The sequence below is a fragment of the Bubalus bubalis genome, chromosome 7, assembly GCF_019923935.1.
Source record: "Bubalus bubalis isolate 160015118507 breed Murrah chromosome 7, NDDB_SH_1, whole genome shotgun sequence".
Lineage (NCBI taxonomy): Eukaryota > Metazoa > Chordata > Mammalia > Artiodactyla > Bovidae > Bubalus > Bubalus bubalis.
Genome location: NC_059163.1, coordinates 77,631,008 through 77,653,577, shown reverse-complemented (window position 1 = coordinate 77,653,577; position 22,570 = coordinate 77,631,008).

Below are 22,570 nucleotides of genomic sequence, written 5' to 3'. Positions count from 1 at the left end.
CTGCCATCTATGGGGTCGCACAGAGTCGGACACAACTGAAGCGACTTAGCAGCAGCAGCAGCAGTGGATGCCTCTAGAATCACATTTTAAAATGTGAGCCTCTATTTTTCTTCCAAAGCAATGATTCACTTTAGAATAAATCATTTATCCTTTTTTTGGATGAGGGGCTTGTGTTCTGTATTTCCTCTCCTCCATACTGACAATTTATGAAGAATAATCTAGAGTTTTACAACCTGATTATTAGTATTAACTTAATATGTTAATACATTTTAAATAGCTATATTATATCCATTTTAACAATTATTTGGCAATCAGTAATAACAGCAATCCAAGTTTCACTCTGCCTATGGTCACTTCTTTTACAACCAGTTTGCCCATATTCCAGATCATTATTTTTATTCATTTATCAGAAGAACAGGGTAATTTTCTAAATACACTTTTTATGAAAGATATTCAGATTTTTTATTTTATGAATATTTACAAGTGTATGTTTTTTTTTGTTTTTTTGTTTTTTTTTGGTATGTCATATTGTTTTGGATCAAGTTTAGCTACATCTAAGAGAAATATCTGGAGAAGGCAATGGCACCCCACTCCAGTACTCTTGCCTGGAAAATCCCATGGACGGAGGAGCCTGGTAGGCTGCAGTCCATGGGGTTGCAAAGAGTCAGACACAACTGAGCGACTTCCCTTTCACTTTTCACTTTCATGCGTTGGAGAAGGAAATGGCAACCCACTCCAGTGTTCTTGCCTGAAGAATCCCAGGGACGGGGGAGCCTCCTGAGCTGCCGTCTATGGGATCGCACAGAATCGGACACGACTGAAGAGACTTAGCAGCAAGAGAAATATCTAAATGAAAAATTGCTTAAAATACATTAACATTTATTTCTCTCTCACTTAAAAGAAGCCTGGGCATAAGAAGTGCAGACCTGATCTGGTAACTCCATGAATTTATTGGTTATCCCGGCTATATACTTTGCCATCCATGGAGTACACAGCATTTTCATGATCCAAGATGGTTGCTCAAGTGCCAGTTATCACATGTACTTTCCAAACAGAAGAATGTAGGTAGACAGAGTAGTGAAAATAAAGTTACTACTTTCTTTTAAGAAGACTTCTTGGGAGTTTAAACACTTCTAGTTATTTGAACTAATAGGAAGAAAATTGTCACATCAACACACATAATTGCAAGAAAAATTAAGAAATGTGCCTGGCAAAAACTGAACAACTGAATGGAAATTTGAAAATATGTATAAGTTATGGCTACATAACTCAGCATTGCTATTTATGAATAAGTAAAATTTAGGGGTCACAGTCTTTCTTTCTAAAATCTCTATCAATATTGCTTAATTATAACTGTCTTAAAGAAAAGCAATTATCCAGATTTTTCTCTTTTGTAGGTAATATCTTTTTTCTCATCTCAACGTGCACTTTTTGAACTTGATATGCATCTCTGAAATTATGAAGAAAAACTCAAACATATCTGTACCTATATACTTTTTATTCATTACTTTATTTTAAATTCAATAATCCCTTTTAATCCTAAAATTATAGTCTATCTTCTACTCAGAAAGTTTCTTTTTTTTACTTTGATTTTTGTTTCTCTTCCATTTATTTTGCTTTTACTCCCTGGCATTTGTATTATAAATATATTGGTTTCTTAGAGCTCTATCCTCAGTAACTTATCTTTCCTACTTTATATTTTTATTTACTTCTGGAGACTTTCTTTACCTTATTTTCTAAGTCACTAATTGATTCATTAATCACATTATATTTCCTCATTTGAATGAGGCTTGCTTTAAAAAATGTAGTAGTAATATTTTTCCTTAGGAACAGTTCCTAACCTTGTTCCCTAACTTTGTTGTGAATAAAAGATGGAAAAACTTTGAGTTTCTCTTCCTTGTTTCATGAAGTAATTCCATTTCACAGGAGCACATCTGTACTGATTGTTCAACACTATTTTCTTTTGGACTACTGAGTCTTTTCACATACCTGGTAATTTTTCTCTGTCTGCATATTCTTAAACAAGAGGTCTATGTTGGCCTAGTACTGTGATTTGTGGTTTATTTTTCAGAGATTGTGTTTAAGCTTTCATCCCTATGAAAGAGGAAGAGAATGTTTATGTTTTCTGTGGTTTGATTCTGCTGGCCTGGGTATCCAGATGGCCACAAGGCCCAGGGATGGATATGTTTCATCTTTTCTAGCAGGTCCTCTAAAGCAGGTGACTGATTTCTGACCCATTCTAGCCTGTAAGGTAGCCAAGAAGTAATTCTGAATTACGTCTTTGAATGGAAAGATAAAAATTATTATAAAGCTAAGCCTTAAGCAAAATCCCTTACTATTCCAACTGTTGCGTGTTGTTTCTCCATGTTTATTGTGTATCAAGAAAGGTTTGAGGAAGTCTGCTGTAGCTGGTCACGAGTACAAAGAACTTTAATAAATAGAACTCACTCCAGATTATCTAGCTAGCTAACTCCCACCTCTAGTTCTTATTATTTATTTTCCCAGTCTTCAGGGAGAGAAGCTACCCACCTACCTAACAGGCAAGACAGCTCCTTTGCCTCCAACTGCTTGACATTGTCCAAAAATTTATCAAAGATTCTTGGTCTTTGATGGAAATTCTGCTCCCAATACCACATAGACATATTTTTATCTTTAGATTTCTTGCTTAATTTCAATAATATTGGGGGAAGGAGAAGTTGAATTCATGAGTACAGATATCTATTTTGAAACTGAAACCTGCAAATCTGTGTTTTGAGCCAAACCACTGTGTAAAGGCCAATTTTCCAAACTATAAATATGGTTTAAAATGTTTCCACTGCTTACAGTATGTGATGTGTGGTGTAAAATATTTTAATTATTTTGAGAGCAATTGTTTCATTTCTTAATGTTGGTAAACCTATACATACAGGAATATTATAAAGCTTAAAATATGCTAACTTTATCTAGAAACCAGGCCTACTGCTGCTGCTGCTGCTAAGTTGTTTCAGTCGTGTCCGACTCTGTGCGACCCCATAGATGGCAGCCCACCAGGCTCCCCCGTCCCTGGGATTCTCCAGGCAAGAACACTGGAGTGGGTTGCCATTTCCTTCTCCAAGAAACCAAGCCTAGCACAACTCAAAAAAAAAAAAACTAAATTGATAAACAGGGTACATGTATATATGTTAGGTTTTACATAACAGAATTATGTGGTTGATATTTTTCCCATGTGTATGTGAATAGTTAACTAAATTGGGCACTAAAAATATCAATGGTCTGCCAAATTTTAAGGCCTATGAGGCAAGTTTTTACCTTTAATTAAATGTTGGTGACACATGTACACATATGGCTGATTCAGGTCAATGTATGGCAAATTTTTTTTAATGAAAAAAAATGTTGTTAATACCTATTTAACAGATTGAAACTAATTTTTATTCAAAAGATGAGTGCCGAAGAATTGATACTTTTGAACTGTGGTGTTGGAGAAGACTCTTGAGAGTCCCCTGGACTGCAACGAGATCCAACCAGTCCATCCTAAAGGAGATCAGTCCTGGGTGTTCATTGGAAGGACTGATGTTGAAGCTGAAACTCCAGTACTTTGGCCACTTGATGCGAAGAGCTGACTCATTGGAAAAGACCCTGATGCTGGGAAAGATTGAGGGCAGGAGGAGAAGGGGACGACAGAGGATGAGATGGTTGTGTTAGGTAGGTAGAATAGGGAAAAGGAGTCCAAAATGGTGGTGGCTAAAAGACAAGGTCAAAGGAAGGTCCGAGGACCAGAGTGAAAACTTCAGGCAGAACAAACAGCACTCCTGGCTAAGCCCAATTTGCATAGGGCAGGCCCAGGTGGAGGAAAAAGCATATAAAAGGAGGAGCCAAAGAGCTTTCTCTGGGACTCTCTCTCCCGTGTGCATGCACTCTTTTCTTTCTCTCTCTCTCTCTCTCTCACTCTCCTGCTATCTTCTAAATAAAATAGAGCTGTAACACTGATTTGCCTAAGAGCTGTAGCACGGTTTGTCCAAGACCCGAGAGCTGTGACACGCTGAGGGCCTTAATGTCCATCTCTCCAAATTTTTGTTGTGACGAGACAAAGAACTAAGGAACATACACTCGCGTGACAGTTGGATGGCATCACCGACTCAATGGACATGGGTTTGGGTGGACTCCAGGAGTTGGTGATGGACAGAGGATCCTGGCATGCTGCAGTTTATGGGGTCACAAAGAGTTGGACATGACTGAGCGACTGAACTGAACTTTATTAACTATATTATAATATGCCTTTTCCTTTTTTCAAGGAAAAAATGTATTAACCCCATGCTCATATCTTCTATCAGTGCTCATTCAGTCATGTCTGACTCTTTACAACCCCATGAACTGTAGTGCACCAGACTCCTCTGTTCATGGGATTTTCCAAACAAGAATACTGGAGCAGGTTGCCATTTCCTACTCCAGGGGATCTTCAAAACCCAGGAATCAAACCTGCATCTCTTGCATCTCCTGCATTGTCAGATGGATTATTTACCACTGCACCACCTGGGAATCACAGTCCACTTTATTAAATTACCTGCACTTACAGAGGTAAGATCAAGCTGGCTGTTCCTTCTGTAGTCAGTAAGAGCTGCTGAAATCTGCTAAATTTGCCCACCAGAATCCTATCTGTACACATTGGGTGGATCCATCTGGTTCAAGTTAGCAATAAAGGACAGGATTCTTAAATCAGGAACTTTAAAAAGATTAAAAATTATTTTTCTAAAAGAAGTTTGTCATAGTGATAAACATAAGCTCATATATTAAAAAGAACTACATAAAGTGTACTAAATTGTTAAGCTGAAGTAAAAATAAACACAAAAGGATGTGCTATAAAATCTTAATTGCAATGCCTTTCTCCCATTTTTGATAATATTAATGAGGATGGTGATGGTGATAGAAGTTATTATGGTTCTTCCTGTGTAGTAGATTTTTTTTTTCGCTCAGCCAATATATGTTCACTTTATTTCATTAACAGCTCTATATTTCTTTTTTTCTTTCTCTCTCTTGTTTCTTTTTTTTTCTTTTGAACATCATTGCCCTAATCTTCTTGAGCACTCCTGCTCTTTACTTAGCTCACTCTTTAGTCCCTAATGGAACAAGTTGCATGGCCAAAGTCCAGGTCCCAGAGGCAACTGCTGGTCCTGTGACTTCTGTAGGGATGACTGTGGCTGTGTGTGATTACAGAACGTCTAAGGGTTTTTCAGGAGCTGCCAGGAAGAGGGTGACTCTCCTTCTGGTGAATCCAGGATGGCTGGAGCTGTGGAAGTACCTGGACACCATGAAAAGGAAGCTTGTATGAGACCTGAACCAGAAAAGAGGAAATAGAGCCAAAAGATAGAGGAAGAGAAATCAAATTCGAACAACACCAAATTGAATTTAAACCCTGAACCAAGCCCTTCCCTATTCTTGGGCCTCTCTGTCTTTATCCCTTGCTAATGCCTTTGCATCTCCTGATTTGCTTTAAAGAAGCCAAAAGAATTGTCATTCAGCCCGTCCATTTGCTTTTACTTCTACCCAGAATAACTCCCACCCTCACATCCCAGCTATTCTCATTACTCCTTCCTTCCCTTTTGTCAGGTCTCTTCTCAAATATCTCCTCAGGGAAGCTCCATCTGACACTCTTCCAAAGACGTGCTTTCTGCCACCTCCATACCCCCATCCCACTTTCATCTTCCTAGCTTTTCTCACATCTGCTGTTACCTTCTGCCTCTTCCATGGTGTTATGAATTGCCATGGGCAATAGGTGTGTCTGCTTTCTCCCTGCCACATCCAACACCAAGAACCATGCCTATCACACAGCAAACACAGCAGCTATTTGCTGAATAAAGGAAATGAATCAATGAATCAAATAAATGAATCTCTAAACCCCTCTGCTCCTGGCTTAATCCAGGAATAGTCTGTCACAACCCAAAGTTTGCAAATGTTAGAGTATCATTGTGCTAGTTTTCATGAGACAAATTAAGGCTTAGATGATTAAGGAAAAAGCTGGTCAGAATGGCCATCATCAAAAAATCTACAAACAATAAATGCTGGAGTGGGTATGGAAAAAAGGGAGCCCTCCTACACTGTTGGTGGGAATGTAAACTGGTGCAGCCACTATGGAGATGCAGTTTCCTTAAAAAAAAAAACTAAAAGTAAAAATACCATATAAGCCAGCAATCACACTACTGGGTGTATATTCTGAGAAAACAATGGTTCAAAAGGACACATGTACCCCAATGTTCATTGTAGCACTATTTACACCAGCCAAGACATGGAAACAACCCAAATGTCCATCAACAGCTGAATAGATAAAGAAGTGATGCATATATATACAATGTAATGCTACAGCCATAAAAAGAAATGAAATTAGGTCATTTGTGTATATATACACACACATATTTGTATGGTTTTCTAAATTTCTGGATTTGCCATTCTGCCACATCATACAACAGAAAGATACTACATTTTTGAAACAAGCTAGCAAGTTCTATAGACAGACCATTCACAGTTGAATAGGCAATTGTGTAAAGAAACAAAGAAACAGTAACAGTGCTCATAAAAGGACTAGGAAGGAAGAGTAAGGTAGATTTCAAACTTTTTCACCTATTTTCGGTTCTACAGCTGTCATTCTTTCCCAAGTCACCATCATCTTTCATTAAGACCATTGCCATAAATTCCTAAGTCCTCCTTCTTTTCTCCCTCTTCTATCTGTTAACACACTGCAGCCAAGATGAACATTTAAGACACAAACTGGTTCTTATCCTCCTACTGTGAGTGTTAAATGAATGTTTAAGCCCACGTGTTTCAGAAAGCAGAGCCTAAGGCAAAAGCTTATATGTCAAGACTACATGTACACACTGTTAGATGTAAAATGGATAACCAACAAGGACCTACTATATAGCGCATGGAACGCTGCCCAATGTTATGCGACAGCCAGGATGGGAGGGGAATTAGAGGCAGAATGGATAGATGCATATGTATGGCTGCGTGCCTTCACTGTTCACCTGAAACTATCACAATATCACTTGTTAATCAGCTATACCCCAATACAAAAGTAAAAATTTTTAAGAAAAAGATAGTGTTGAAGAGTTCAATGCCACAAAAGCCAGAATGAGGGAAAAGGGGAGGGAAGCAGGAAAGGAGAGAGGGAAAATGGGATGGTATGCAACTGACCCTTGCCCAGACCCAAGTAACATGTCAACTCAATGCCACATGACCATCCCCCCATGGGCCTTGTAAACTGTGATGTCTCAGGACAGTCTGTGAAAGGTAGAGTTGATTGGAGAGGTGAAGAGACTTTTTCTTCTGTCTCCCCTATCGGTCAAAGATTTGTTCCTCAGTGCTTTATCTCCCCCATATTTCCAGTCTGGGCAAGTATGGAATCCTAAAATGATTATATCTCAGCAGCCACAGGAAGAAAAGCCCTGGTGCTGAAAAGGTAGATGTAACAGGGGTACCTGAGTTGGACACGACTGAGTGACTTCACTTTCACTTTTCACTTTCATGCATTGGAGAAGGAAATGGCAACCCACTCCAGTATTCTTGCCTGGAGAATCCCAGGGACGGTGGAGCCTGTTAGGCTGCTGGTCTATGGGGTCTCACAGAGTCGGACACGACTTAAGTGACTTAGCAGCAGCAGCAGCAAGACACAGTGAACTCAGGGTGTTCCAGAAAAATTGATTTTGCAGTTATCAGGAATGGAGCAGAAGTTGTGGCCAAGAGCCTTGGACACAGTGAGGCTGAAAGGATCTGAGATGGTACTAAAGAGCTGCCTGATAGAATGAGTTAATATAAAGTGCCTTCTTGTCTTATTGGAAGCATCCAGCAAATGTTATTGGTCTATTACTTATAATTAGTCCAGATGAAACATTTGAAACAGGGACGTGATAGTTATAAATATGTTATAAATAGCACTCAGTAGACACATGGAGATTTCATGCATTCATTAATTATGCTTTATTTAATTCTATTTAAGAATGCTCATTGATTCATTGGTTTTGATTGACCATTCACCTTGTACAAGACAGTGCCTGGGACCAGTGATCACAGTAGTGAACAATTAGATATGTCTTCTGCCCTCATGAGAAGAAAGAGCCAAACACATGATTCTGAATTAAATCACAACTTTGATGGGTAAATACAGGGCTCTCTGGGACCATATAAAGGAGGGATATGACCTAGTCTTGGAAGGAGATTACCCAAGAACCCACTTGCCAATGCAGGTGACACAAGAGATGCAGATTCAACCCTGGGTCAGGAAGATCCACTAAAGGAGGAAATGGCCACAAAGAATCAGACATGACTGAGCAAATGAGCACACACAGAGAAGTGACACTTTAGTTGAGAAGAAGAGAGAGAAAGAGCTTGGTGGGCAGAGGTGGCAGCGTAGGTATGGTGGTTAATTAAATGTGTTAACTTGGCTAGGTCATGATATCTGATTTTGGGGTCAAATACCAGCCTAGATGTTGCTGTAAATGTATTTGTTAGAAGGCACTAACATTTCAACCAATATCAGTTCAGTTCATTCTCTCAGTCGTGTCTGACTCTTTGCGACCCCATGAATCACAGCACTCCAGGCCCCCCTGTCCATCACCAACTCCCGGAGTTCACTCAGACTCACATCCATCGAGTCAGTGATGCCATCCAACTATCTCATCCTCTGTCATCCCCTTCTCCTCCTGCCCTCAATCTTTCCCAGCAACCGGGTCTTTTCAAATGAGTCAACTCTTCTCATGAGGTGGCCAAAGTATTGGAGTTTCAGCTTTAAAATCAGTCCTACCAATGAACACTCAGGACCGATCTCTTTTAAGATGGACTGGTTGGATCTCCTTGCAGTACAAGGGACTCTCAAGAGTCTTCTCCAACACTACAGTTCAAAAGCATCAATTCTTCGGTGCTCAGCTTTCTTTATAGTCCAACTTTATAGTTGAACTTTATAGTTCAACCAGTATGCTTTGAGTAAAATGAATTATCTTTCATAATGTGAATAGACCTCATTTAATAATTTGAAGACTTGAAAGAAAATTGTTGTTGTTTAGTTGCTAAGTTGTCACTAACTCTTTTGCGACGCCATGGACTGTAGCCCATTAGGCTCCTCTGTCCATGGGATTTCCCAGGCAAGAACACTGGAGTGGGTTGCCTTTTCCTTCTCCAGGGGATCTTCCCAACCCAGGGATTGAACCCATATCTCTTACATTGGCAGGCAGAATCTTTAGTACTGAGCCACCTGGGAAGCCCCTTGAGAAAAAATGTTATACTCCTAACTTATCCACCCCCTTTTCTCTTTGGGAAAATAGATAGGAATACCAGACCACCTTACCTGCCTGAAAGAGATGGAAATACCAGACCACCTTACCTGTCTCCTAAGAAACCTGTATGCAGGTCAAGAAGCAACAGTTAGAACTGGACATGGAACAACAGTCTGGTTCAAAATTGGAAAAGGAGTAGGTCAAGGCTGTATATTGTCACCCTCCTTACTTAACTTCTATGCAGAGTACATCACGCAAAATGCTCATGGTGGATGAAGCACAAGCTGGAATCAAGACTGCCAGGAGAAATATCAATAACCTCAGATATGCACCACCCTTATGGCAGAAAGTGAAGAAGAACTAAAGAGGCTCTTGATGAAAATGAAAGAAGAAAGTGAAAAAAAAAACTGGCTTAAAACTCAACATTCAAAAAACTAAGATCATGGAATCTGTTCTCATCACTTCATGGTACGTAGATGGGAAAAAAAAGGGAAACAGTGACAGACCTTATTTTCCTGGGCTCCAAAATCACTGCAGATGATGACTAAAGCCATGAAATTAAAAGATGCTTGCTCCTTGGAAGAAAAGCTATGACAAATCTAGACAGCATACTAAAAAGAAGAGATATTACTTTGCCAACAAAGTTCTATATAGTCAAAGTTATGATTTTTCCAGTAGTCATGTATGGATGTGAGAGTTGGACCATAAAGAAAGCTAAGTGCCAAAAAATTGATGCTTTTGATCTGTGGTGTTGGAGAACTCTCAAGAGTCCCTTGGACTGCAAGGAGATCAAACCAGTCAATCATAACAGGAATCGAACCTGAATATTCATTGGAAGGACTGATACAGAAGCTCCAACACTTTGGCTACCTGATATGAAGGGCTGACTCATTGGAAAAGACCCTGATGCTGGGAAAGATTGAAGGCACTAGGAGAAGGGGATGACACAGGATGAGATGTTTGGATGGTGTCACTGACTTGATGGACATGAGTTTGAGCAATCTCCAGGGGGTTAGTGATAGACAGGGAAGCCTGGCGTGCTGCAGTCCATGGGGTCACAAAGAGTTGGACACAACTGAGCGACTGAACTGAAAGTCCCCTTTGGTAACCATAAATTTGTTTCTATGTCAGTCTGCTTTGTATATAGACTCATTTGTATTTTCTTTTAAATTCCACATACAGTAACTAACACAGTATTACAATATTGTAAGCTGTTATACTTCAATATTTTAAAGTAACTATAATATTTTTAAAGAGAAAGAAAGAGAAAACAGGCTAAATCTGGCAGTCAAATCCTTGAGCAAGTAGTGCCTTGATGGGCTGGGAAAATGCTACAAACACAGGGGTTTACCTTTCCAGAGCACACCCCGAGATGATGTGGCTTTGGAGGAGTCCAGCAGCCAAGAAGGGCAGGCTTAGCCAGCATTCCTGATAACTATGGGATTAGGGTGCCTGCCAACTTTCCACCAGCTTCTGTCTCCAGATAAAGACCAAAACTGTTTCACCATATATAATAAAAAAGTTCACAAGAGGAACTCTTTTATAATTTTTTTGGATTTCAACAAAATTTGCCCAAGTGATGTTTCTGCTGTTTTTCAAGTTAAAATCCAATTCTCACACTTGAAACTTTTGCTAAGAGCTATAAAATACATTTGGAAAACAATGTTAATATAATATTAATATGGAGGAAAATTGCTATTTATAGGGTTAAAGAAACTTTGTGTGGATCATTTTATTGCCTTGTTAGGAAAAACCTTAAAACTTTGACAATATGTTTACTTCAACACTTATGTATTTTCAATGTTGATGATTCTATAAACTGAATATGGAAGTTTCTCATTTATAGATTGATTAATTTGGTATAGATTGAAGAAACAGATTTTATTTTTTTTTTGACTTTATTTTATTTTTTATTTTTTAATTTAATTTTATTTTTAAACTTTACATAATTGTATTAGTTTTGCCAAATATCAAAATGAAGAAACAGATTTTAAAAAGTGAACATCACCCTGCATATTCACTGAATTCTTAAGTTCTTACTTAAAATGACTTAAGCAATTTTTTTTTTTGTTTGCTTTTCAATGATAGTTTAATGCTAATTTTTGTGATCTTCTCAAATGCAGTTTGGAAATCCCCTTGATCACAGCTATGACTAATTTATTTTTAATTGCATGCTGACATTGCTTAACTTCCTCTACATTTTGGCAGTTTTCTCCATTCTTTTCAGCAAAATTCAGCAAGATTATTTCAGCAATCTTTTCATGAGAAAAAAATATTTACTCCAAAGTGAAAACAGGTTTCTTTGTGGGTGTCCTAATATATTTGTCACTTTCCAGTTCTAGAATATTTTGGCATTGAAAGTGTCTGTTTGACCTTTATAGAAGTTTCTGAGAGTTATTATGTTTTAATATTATTTCTAAGATCAAGTTAAATTTATTTAAAATGTTGATTTCTGCAAATACTAATATAAGGAGACAGAATCAAGTTTAACTGAAAATACATATTTAGATTGTGAATGTATTTGTGCAAGTTGATGAAGCTAGGATGCAAAGGGACAAATGAGACTGTGAAGGAATATGTAGGTTAGATATTAAGAATTCCATTTTTGAAAATGAGGAGATTCAGACTCAGAGAGTTTATGTGATATGTCCAAGGTGAGAGAGCAACAAAACCTAATGTTTGCATCCAACACTCATGCTTGTTCTACTATTCCATGTTGACTTGTTACTTTTGGCATTTCTGAATGAATTCCATCCACAAGGGGAAAACATTTGAAATGGAATAATGATGAAAGATTTCTGTGGCTTTGAGACAATGAACAAACCAAGCATTAGTCAGTCATTTTCCTACCTCCTCCCACCCATCTTTTAAAACTTGGTCAGAGACCAAATTTATTTTTTGTTTGTTCCAGTAATCTTGCAGATTGTTCTAGGGGGAAAAAAGGACAAGTGGAATATAAATAGAACATTTGATTCTTGATCTGAGGCAATATACAGTATAGAGAAAGAGGAAAACTACACACATAAAATAAGGAAAATGATTTTTTAAAAGCCATGTATTAGTTCAAATTGCATACAAATAAGGACTAAAGTGCTGGGCATATAGATGGAACTGGAAGCAGATTTTTATCATCATTAGATGGACTATTTATGAAAGGCTACTTGAAGGAGGTTTTAAAAAATTTCAAAAAGAAAGAAAATAAGAATATGTGGGGAGAAACAGAGAGGGAGTAGGTCAAATGTCCAAAGACAGTGATGTGCTTAGCTTGAACGGGACACCTTAGAGAGGGGAAGAGTAGAAACTCTTGGAATTGTTAAAAATCATTGAATGCTAGACTTCAAAGACTAAATTTGACTGTAAAGTTGTCAAAAATAGTTAATGACGAATGAAAAGAGTCCTTCAGATTTTGTCCTTTCAGGTGCCTGAAATGCAAAGTGTCCCAAATCAAACACTTGACTTTCTATCTTTTGAGTCACAGGTTTCACAAGCCTGGGACCTGAATCATCCATAACACCCTCCTCTTCCTCATCCTCCATCTCCCAATACAATTCCTTCCACGTTCTGGCGATTTTACTTCCTGCTGCTGCTGCTGCTGCTAAGTAGCTTCAGTCGTGTCCGACTCTGTGCAACCCCATGGACGGCAGCCCACCAGGCTCCCCCGTCCTTGGGATTTTCCAGGCAAGAACACTGGAGTGGGTTGCCGTTTCCTTCTCCAGATTTTCCTTCCTAGACATATCTTAAATCCATCCACTTCTCTCCATCTCTTTTACCACCATCCTAATGCACTCTCCCATTGTCTTTCTCTTGAATTCTTTTCTTAAAATATCCTAATGTGTCTATGGGCTTTTCCTGGTGGCTCAGTCAAGTAAAGAATCCACCTGCAATGCAGGAGACACAGGTTCAATCCTGGGTCAGGAAGATCCCCTAAAGAAGAAAATGGAAACCCACTCCAGTATTTTTTCCTAGGAAATCCCGGAACAGAGGAGCCTGGTGGGCTACAAACCATGGAGTCTCAAGAGTTGGACACAACTTAGTGACTAACCTTCCCTCTCTATTTGTACTCATCCTGATTCCTCTCAAACACATTACTATGTATGCTTTTCACATTCTCGCCTTTTTGACCAGTTCATGTGAACTCATTCTTTGGCTTTGTTCTTAAGCAGAACATCCCATGGTTTCTGCCTCTGACTTACCTGACTAGGTCAAATTCCTGTTTTAAGCTCTCATGGCACCATTTACCTCTACTTTGAAGCACTTAACAACATTGTTATCAATTAGCCCCTTTAATTATTGAAACAACTCCGCAAAGATGGTTTATTTATTTTTATGTTCTATTGATAAGAACAGCCAAGAAAGAGGTTAAATACATTCTTCAAGTTTATATGAATAAAAGGCCTTCCCAAGTGGTGCTAGTGGTAAAGAATGCATCTGTCAACAAAGGAGACATAAGAGATGCAGGTTCGATTCTTGGATTGGAAAGATCCCCTGGACAGGACACGGCAACCCATTCCAATATTCTTGCCTAGAGAATCCCATGTACAGAGGAGCCTGGCAGGCTACAGCCCATAGGGTAGCAAAGAGTTGGATACAACTGAAGCAATTTAGCATGCCTAGGAATAAAAATTGATAGAACTAGGAGACAGACTTAAGCAATCTGACTTCCAATTCTGTATTCTGGATGCTATAGCTGCTTCTATATGCTTGTCAACTGGTGGATGGAGAGATACCTGAATTAAGCAAAGGAGTTAATGTCAGAAGTTATTTTTTGGGGTACTCAAAAGACGAAAGAGGAGGAAAAATGGCTATCCATAGACTGACAATGGCAATCATGTGTTTTGCTCATGGTGAGTTTGCTAATGAAAAAAGATCTGTAGAGTACACCTTCAAAGAAGTGAGAAAGCAAGACAGGTAATGACTGATGTGTCAAGGTCAAAACTGAAAGAGAAGCTGACAGCAATTCTAAGAGCATCACCTATGGAATTGGGAGAGTAATGCTGAAAGTGTTTTATAAATGCTGTGGGACCCCTCAATATAAAAGATTTTGTCCGTTATATTCTTCTGATGAGTTTCACAAAGTTTTCTCACATCGTCCTCTTCCCTGAATAGAAATACCTCTTCAAATTTGTAAATCCCTCTGAAACATACCAGTTTTATACCTGATCATTGGGCTAATGCATAGTACAGCAGACCTCATTTGTGATATTATATGACAGCTAGCTTTTTATTGATCATTGAAATTTCAGCAATATCATTTTATTACTAATTTCTCTTTGAAACAAAACTTGGGACACCAATTATGCAGAATATGGGTTTAGAAGTCAAATGCTGTAAGATTAAACTTGCCCCCCCCCACCATTAGTAGCAGTTTTATGATGCTTTTGACAGTAACATTTTTTTTTCCTGGAAATTTCTTTTAGTCAACACATTTTCAAAGCATTATTTGTCTTTTGAGAGATTTCACTAAGACAAACTGTCAGCATGGTGAGGTATTAATAATAATGTAAACTATACAGAATATTAAAAATAGAGCCTTTCTAAGAAACAGTCTTACCAAAGCTAAGCTTTTCAGCACCACTTTAAAAGATTCTATGAAGTATGTTCTTAGATTTTTATTTATAAGTACACACTAATTTTCTAAGAAACAAGAATAACCACTTGGAGACACATGAAGTGATTTTACTTGGGCACTGGGTACAGTTTCAGAAATCCCTGTCTTTGCATCATGCATAATCAGACAATAAAGGTTGGTTTTGCTTTTTTATGTTGGTTTTCCTTTAAGCATAGCTATGACTTGGATGATTTCTCAAATGAACTTGGGCTCTCGTCTATGGAAATTCTTAGAGGGGAAAATGACCTTGAAAAAAAAATCTTGGAAAAAATCTTCTTGTAGCAGATTTGTTTGTTTGATTTTTGTTGTTCTTGTTTGGTGTTGCTGGGGAGTGATGGAAAAGAAGAGGAAAAGTCTTTACCACTGCAGGTATAAATGAATGTGAACTCTGAAGCCATATTGCCACGTTTCAGCTGTGCAACCTTGAAAAAGGTACTTGAACCCACTGTGTCACCATTTTGCTAGAGGCAGAGTGGGGTGAAAGTAATATCAAGTGCATGGAGTTTCTCATGAATTATAAAGCAGTTGGAAGAATTCCTAGCATATAACAATGACATAAACAGTGCTAGTTCTTCTTGTTATTAAATGTTAATTTCAACAAATCAGTCACTTGTTCAAAGTCTTTCACAATTTCCCATAATCTTCAAATCACACTAACTTCCTTTCTTTCTATCTTTCAAAGAAATTCATAATCAGTTCTTACCCCCTCCCCCAGTTTAATCCCTTATCCTCTAGGAACATAAGTCACCTGCCCTAATAACATTGTCTCTTTCCTGAGTTATAAATACCTTATACTCATTACATGTACTGAGACTCCTTTAAAAATTCCTTTATTAATTGATATCACCCTTTCAATCAATTAATTACAGTTTCCTTATTAATGGACACAAGCATTGTGCCCATTCCTTTGTTATTTTATAAATATGGTGCACATTCTTATAGATATATTAACATTTAAATCCTAACTTAGTTGTTTTATAATTTGAAAAATAATAATAATAATTTGAAGCTTATCTTGAGGTTTAAACTGTGAAGAATTATTGTGAATAATTTGATGATGAAGATGAGTAGCAATTTATACCCCATATATTAAAATGCCTTCTAAAGTTATAATGACCCAAGGGAACCCTCTTACACCGTTGGTAGGAATGCAAACTAGTATAGCCACTATGGAGAACAGTGTGGAGATTCCTTAAAAAACTGGAAATGGAACTGCCTTATGACCCAGCAATCCCACTGCTGGGCATACACACTGAGGAAACCAGAAGGGAAAGAGACACATGTACCCCAGTGTTCATCACAGCACTGTTTATAATAGCCAGGACATGGAAGCAACCTAGATGTCCATCAGCAGACGAATGGATAAGAAAGCTATGGTACATATACACAATGGAGTATTACTCAGCCATTAAAAAGAATACATTTGAATCAGTTCTAATGAGGTGGATGAAACTGGAGCCTATTATACAGAGTGAAGTAAGCCAGAAAGAAAAACACCAATACAGTATACTAATGCATATATATGGAATTTAGAAAGATGGTAACGTTAACCCTGTAAGTGAGACAGCAAAAGAGACACAGATGTATAGAAGTCTTTTGGACTCTGTGGGAGAGGGAGAGGGTGGTATGATTTGGGAGAATGGTATTGAAACATGTATAATATCGTATAAGAAACGAATCGCCAGTCCAGGTTCGATGCCGGATACAGGAAGCTTGGGGCTGATGCACTGGGATGACCCAGAGGGATGGTACGGGGATGGAGGTGGGAGGGGGTTCAGGATGGGGAATACGTGTTCACCCATGGCAGATTCATGTTCATGTATGGCAAAACCAATACAATATTGTGAAGTAATTAGCCTCCAATTAAAATAAGTACATTTAAATTAAAAAAAAAAAAGTTATAATGACCCAAAAATTATAGTTGTTCACAAGACCTGAATCTGGATCAATGAAACAAAACAGATATAGAGATTCTAATCAGAATGCACAACAAAGGCAAATTGCAGAACAGGAAAGACATTGGATACAAGAATGATATATAAAAGGTAAACATTCTTAATGTATAAAAAGCCCTAAAATGACAATAAGAAAAACCAACCACTGAATAGAAATTCTAAAACATAACATTTGAATATATCAATTTGACATATTTTTCCTAGAAAAGCTGTTTGTGTATATTGATAGTAGAAATAAATTTAAATTGACAAAAAGTACAAACAAACTATGAAAAGAAATTTATCAAGGAAGTCAAAGGATTTGTAACTTTTGATACAGTATCCCATTTCTAGGATCCTAACCTAATTAAAAATTAATAAAAAGCCAATTAAATATGTCTAAGTATGTATGTGGTATCATTGGTAAAGCAGTACAAAAAAAAAAGTCACAGCCTTTGGTCCATCAATGTTGTTTGGTCACTACGTGATGTCTGACCTTTTGAGACCTCATGGGCTGTAGCATGCCAGGTTCCTCTTTCCTTGAGATCTAGGTAAGAATACTGGAGTGGGTTGCCATTTCCTTCTCTAAGGGATCATCCTGACCCAGGGATTGAACTCCCGTCTCCTGCATTGGCAGGCAGATTCTTTACAACTGAGCCACCAGGGAAGTCCCTGGTCCATCAATAGAGGGAGATTAATAAGTTAGTACAGTGATTTGATTTTTAAATAGTAAACAGGAAAAGAATGCTTGCAAAATATCATTACACAACAAAACCCAGGTAACTTAATGAAAGCTCAAAAACCAGCTTCAAACCCTGTGTTGCTCTCTCAAGAAACCAGAGAAAAGGACCAAAGGCTGTAAAGGTTGTAGGACATTTTAATCAGCAGTGAAATGAAGGGACAGCATCAGACACAAATGTCAAGGAATTTTGACTGGTATATTACAGATGGAGACACTAAAAGACAGACTCATTCTATTCTGTCCAAGAAAATGATGCAGAATGGCAGGAAGAGTTTAACAAATCTGGCATAACATCACAGCCATCCTTATTTCAGAGACAAGGTTACAGTCAAGAGTTTCCTGCATGAGTAATAAGGACCTCTATTTGGGGTTCTTTTATTTGAATGAAACATAATCAGATGCAGCATCTCATGGCCCTTTTGAGATATTTGAGGAAAATGCCTGGGGGCTGTACTTCCTGTCTCTTAACTCATTTCTCAATAGAAGACTAGCCTGGATGTGTAGTGTGTGAAAATAGACAAGCCATTCTATAAATTTCCCATTTACTCAGCTGTAAAATGGGAAGAATAATAGTGCCTACCTCCAAACACATGAAATTGTGAAAAAAAATTAGGTAATGTAAAGGAAACTCAAATATAGGAATATCTTACTAGGTCTTTAAGATTATTATACAATGTATACAACTGTACAATATATTATAATACAACCATAACTAAAAACCTGAAAGGGCAAATTTTGAAGGTATGGTGGTCCATTAGAGAGATGATGTCTTAGGTAGAGTACTCCAGGAAATAGATTCTGATATAGAAATTTGCCTGTATTAAGGAGTATCTTCATAGAAATGAGACCAGTAGGACTGGGTAGAAGCAGAAGCACTTGGAACTCAACGCATCTGCAACAAAGATTTCAGCCTATACCATGAGAAGCTTTTATACCGGGATGAACCTTCAGAAATCACAGATAAGACATTGGTTTGTGGCTGTCGTTGGAGAGGAGCCTACCTATGGGGGAAATAGCTAGTTTGGGGCCAGGCAATTCCCAGGGGAGGCCTTTACTGTGAGCCAAAAACACGCAACACATTCTCCAGCTGGGGCCCGAGTACCTTCAGTCCTAACAGGATTCTGGGCTGGGCCCCAAAGCACCATTACAGAAGAAGCTTGCAATCTTTAGCCACTACAGACCAAGAGTCCCAGGAGAATCGTCATGACCATACCAAAAAGGAGATGTGCAGACTGGAAAGATTCTTTTTTTAGCCTGATATTTCATCCCCAACACAAGATTGTCTTTTTTTTTTCTTGCCACATGTGAGGCATGGAGATCTTAGTTCCCAGACCAGGGGTTGAACCCATGCCCCCTGCATGGAAGCATGCAGGTTTAATCACTGGACCACCAGGGAATTTCCCACAAGATAGTTATTCTTTTTTTTTTTTTTTTTTGGTTGCACCCCATGGCATGTGAGACCTTAGTTCCCCAACCAGGGAGCAAACCCCTGCATTGAAAGGTGAAATCTTAACTTTTGGACTGCCAGGGAAGTCCCCTGATAGTCTTAAATATATTGTAGACTGTTTCAAAGAGGCTTACTCAAACTTCAAAGGCAAAAACCACAGAAAGGAGTACAGACTTAATCGCATACTTTCCTCTAACAAAAACAGAAAACTCAACATCAGATGCCCAGAGTTAGACCCCAGTACAAAATGATAACAACTTCATAGAAAGAACAGGAACATATCTGCATGACCTACACACATACAAACACACCAGAGGCAAGTCCCCATTTGAAACTGGTGTCCAGCCTCTGGACTCTGTACAAATGCATCTTAACAACAGCTGGGTAAAGAGAACAATGGCATATACCAGGTTAAGATACAGAGTGAAGAGGGTTTCTCTTTACTTGTTGTCCAAAACCTGACATCTTTAGGAAACCAGAGACGACCCTCAGAAGAGAGATGTCGCCCTTCTCTTTAAAATAGGGAAGATTCCCTCGGGCTGGGCAGGGGAGAGGTGATGTAATGTCCACAGTGTGATGAGAATTCTGCCACTGGTGAGTTCTGAGAGGAGGAGGTCCCCCACCCTGCAGTCAGAGAATAGCTACACGTAGGGCTGTGAATTCAAAGAAAGGGAGACCTTGCTGGTCTCGCTGGCAAGAGCCTGGAGAGGCTGAAGTCCTCCGGAGCTGGGTAGATGTCCACCCAGCTAGGTTTTAAATCCTCTTATTAATGAGTCCCCTGGTACAAAGCAGTGAGAAAAAACCAAATGAATGAGTGAATGAGTGATAGTTGCTCAGTCATGTCCAACTCTTTGCAACCCCATGGACCGACCGTAGCCTGGCAAGCTTCTCTGTCCACAGGATTCTCGAGGCAAGAATACTGGAGTGGGTTGCCATTTCCTTCTCCAACAATCCTACTTCCAAATATGACCAAGGGAAACTTGTAGATCACAAAAAGTTGACCACTCCAATAGGAAAACAAAGGTAAAAACTATTTTTTATTATTGCTTTATTTGCTCAAAATAATGTGAGTCATTCATATTGGTGCTATAATTTATCCATTTCTTGCTGATGGACACTTGGGTTATATCCAGCATTTTTGGTATTACAAACATGATTGAGGATCTTCTTATATGTGCCCTTGGGGAATATGTGCAAGAAGTTCTGAAGGGTTTATATTCAGTTCAGTCACAGGGTTAGAAAGTTTGCATGTCCTCAACTTTATAATGCCAGTTTCTTTCCAAAGTGCTTATTGTTATTGTTTGGTCACTAAGTCATGTTCAACTCTTTGCCACCCCATGGACTGTAGCCCACCAAGCTCTTCTATCCATGGTTTTTCCCAGGCAAGATTACTGGAGTGGGTTTCCATTTCCTTTTCCAGGATATCTTCCTGACTCACATCTTCTACATTGGCAGGAGGATTTTTTTTCACCTCTGAGCCACCAGAGAAGCTTGTACCAAAGTATATTCCCACCTATACGATTTGTGGAAAGGTTTACTTTCCCCTGATCACTCGAGATTGTCAGGCTCTTTAAAATATGCCAATCTGTTGGGACTAAAAAGGCATCTCGTTGGAGATTTCATTTGCATTTCATAATTTTAATGATGCTGAGTCTTTGTTATTCCCAGGCTGTGATCAGTCATGTCCAACTCTTTGCTACCCCATGAACTGTAGCCTGCCAGGCTCCATTGTTCATGGGATTTTCTGGTTAAGAATACTGGAGTGAGTTGCCATTTCCTCCTCCAGGGGATCTTCCCAACCCAGGGATCAAACCTCCATCTCCTGCGTTGCACTGCATACCACTGAGTCATGAGTCTTTTTTATGTTTATTGACAATTCTTTACTGTGAAAAGTCTGCACCTTTGTTTCAGGAGTAAGTTTTTAACCTCCAAATGTATGGGAAATTTATGCTTCTTTTAGTTTGTATATATCATTTATATCTATGAAGTTTATATATATGTAAACTAAATATACAAACTAAAACAAATATATATATATATATAATGAACAGAGAGTGTGATCTAAATGAAACCAGTTCCCTGAAATTTAAGACTTACTCTGTGGCCTATAGCTTTTTGACATTGATTAAATTTATAAATGTTCATGTGTTGAAAAGAATTAATATTTTCCAGTTCTGTATTGGATCAAACTTATTTATATATTCTCTCTACATCTATTAGATCAAGTTTATCTATTGCTTGTTTTATCTACTTGATCTATCCAATGCTAACAATAGTATATTAAAATAGCCAATTTTGTTGATATATCATGTTTCTTCTTGCAATTGTGGAAACTTGCTTTAATAAATTTTGAACTTATGATACTCAATGTATGTAAGTTTAGAATTGTATTTTTCTGGTGATTTGATCTTTTAATCCTTACTTAGTCACACAAGCTTTATCTGATTATTATTTGTCTACTATATTATTTTGCACTCTTTCTTTTACAGCTATTCTTATGCTTATGGTTAAAGATTCACACATTGTAAACAACATTTTGCTGCATGAGAAATGTTGAAAAAGGTCAATAAAGCTAAATGGTAATTCTGTTTATGTTGGAAAAAAATTTTCCACCTTTGGCAAGAGTGGTAACTGTTACATTTTTTGTTATTCCTGATAAAAATGGATTTAGTTTTATCATCTTAGTTTTTGTTTTGTTTTTTTTCTTTGTTGTGCTGCTTTTTGTCCTTCTCCTTTCTTTACTTCTCTTGCATTTATTAATTTTTTTTCTTTCTCTGCCTTTTCTCCCTTATTATTGGAAGGTATATGCTCCTAACTCTTCTTTAAATGGTTACTTATTTCTTAACTTTCATATTTTACTTAACAAGACTAAATACATCAGGGTATTTACTCTTTTTTTAGACAATTCAAAGACCTTAGTGTTCAAAGTGTAATCAGTCTCATACACGCACACACATAGGCATGCACACAAGTTCCTCATGTTGTTTTTCGTAATACGCTCCATGTAAAGGTTATTATAACATGCTTACAATTTCTTTTGCTCACCAATTTTTAAGAAAATCATGTCTTTCTTCTGGAATCACTTTTCTATTTTTTTTTTTTTTTTTTTTTTTAGTAATTCAGTTTTATTTGCCTGAAAATGTCTTCTTACAATGCTTTGTAGGCTATATAGTTATAGGTAAATAGTTATTATTCCTCAGTATTTTAAATATACCGCTTCTTCACATTCTTCTGTCAAATTCCTGTATTTCTGTCTTTGATGTTTAGTAGTTTCACTGTGATGTGTTTTTTAAAATCATTCTTAAATATATTGTACTTGCCAAATCTAAAATGTATGTTTTCTGCCTTCTGTCAGTTTTTTAAAAAATTTTTAGTCATTATCTTTTAAATATCAGTAATTAAAAGCACAGACTCTAATCCTAGGCTGCTTAAATTTGACTTTTGGCTCTGCCACTTACCAGCTATGAAATCTTTGGGAAGTTATTTAGTCAATTTCTGCTCACTTTCCCCATATATAAAATGTATTAATAATAATATGATGATGGTTATTATTAATGCCCCCTTGATAGGGTTAGAATACTCCCTGGGCTATAATAAATGTAT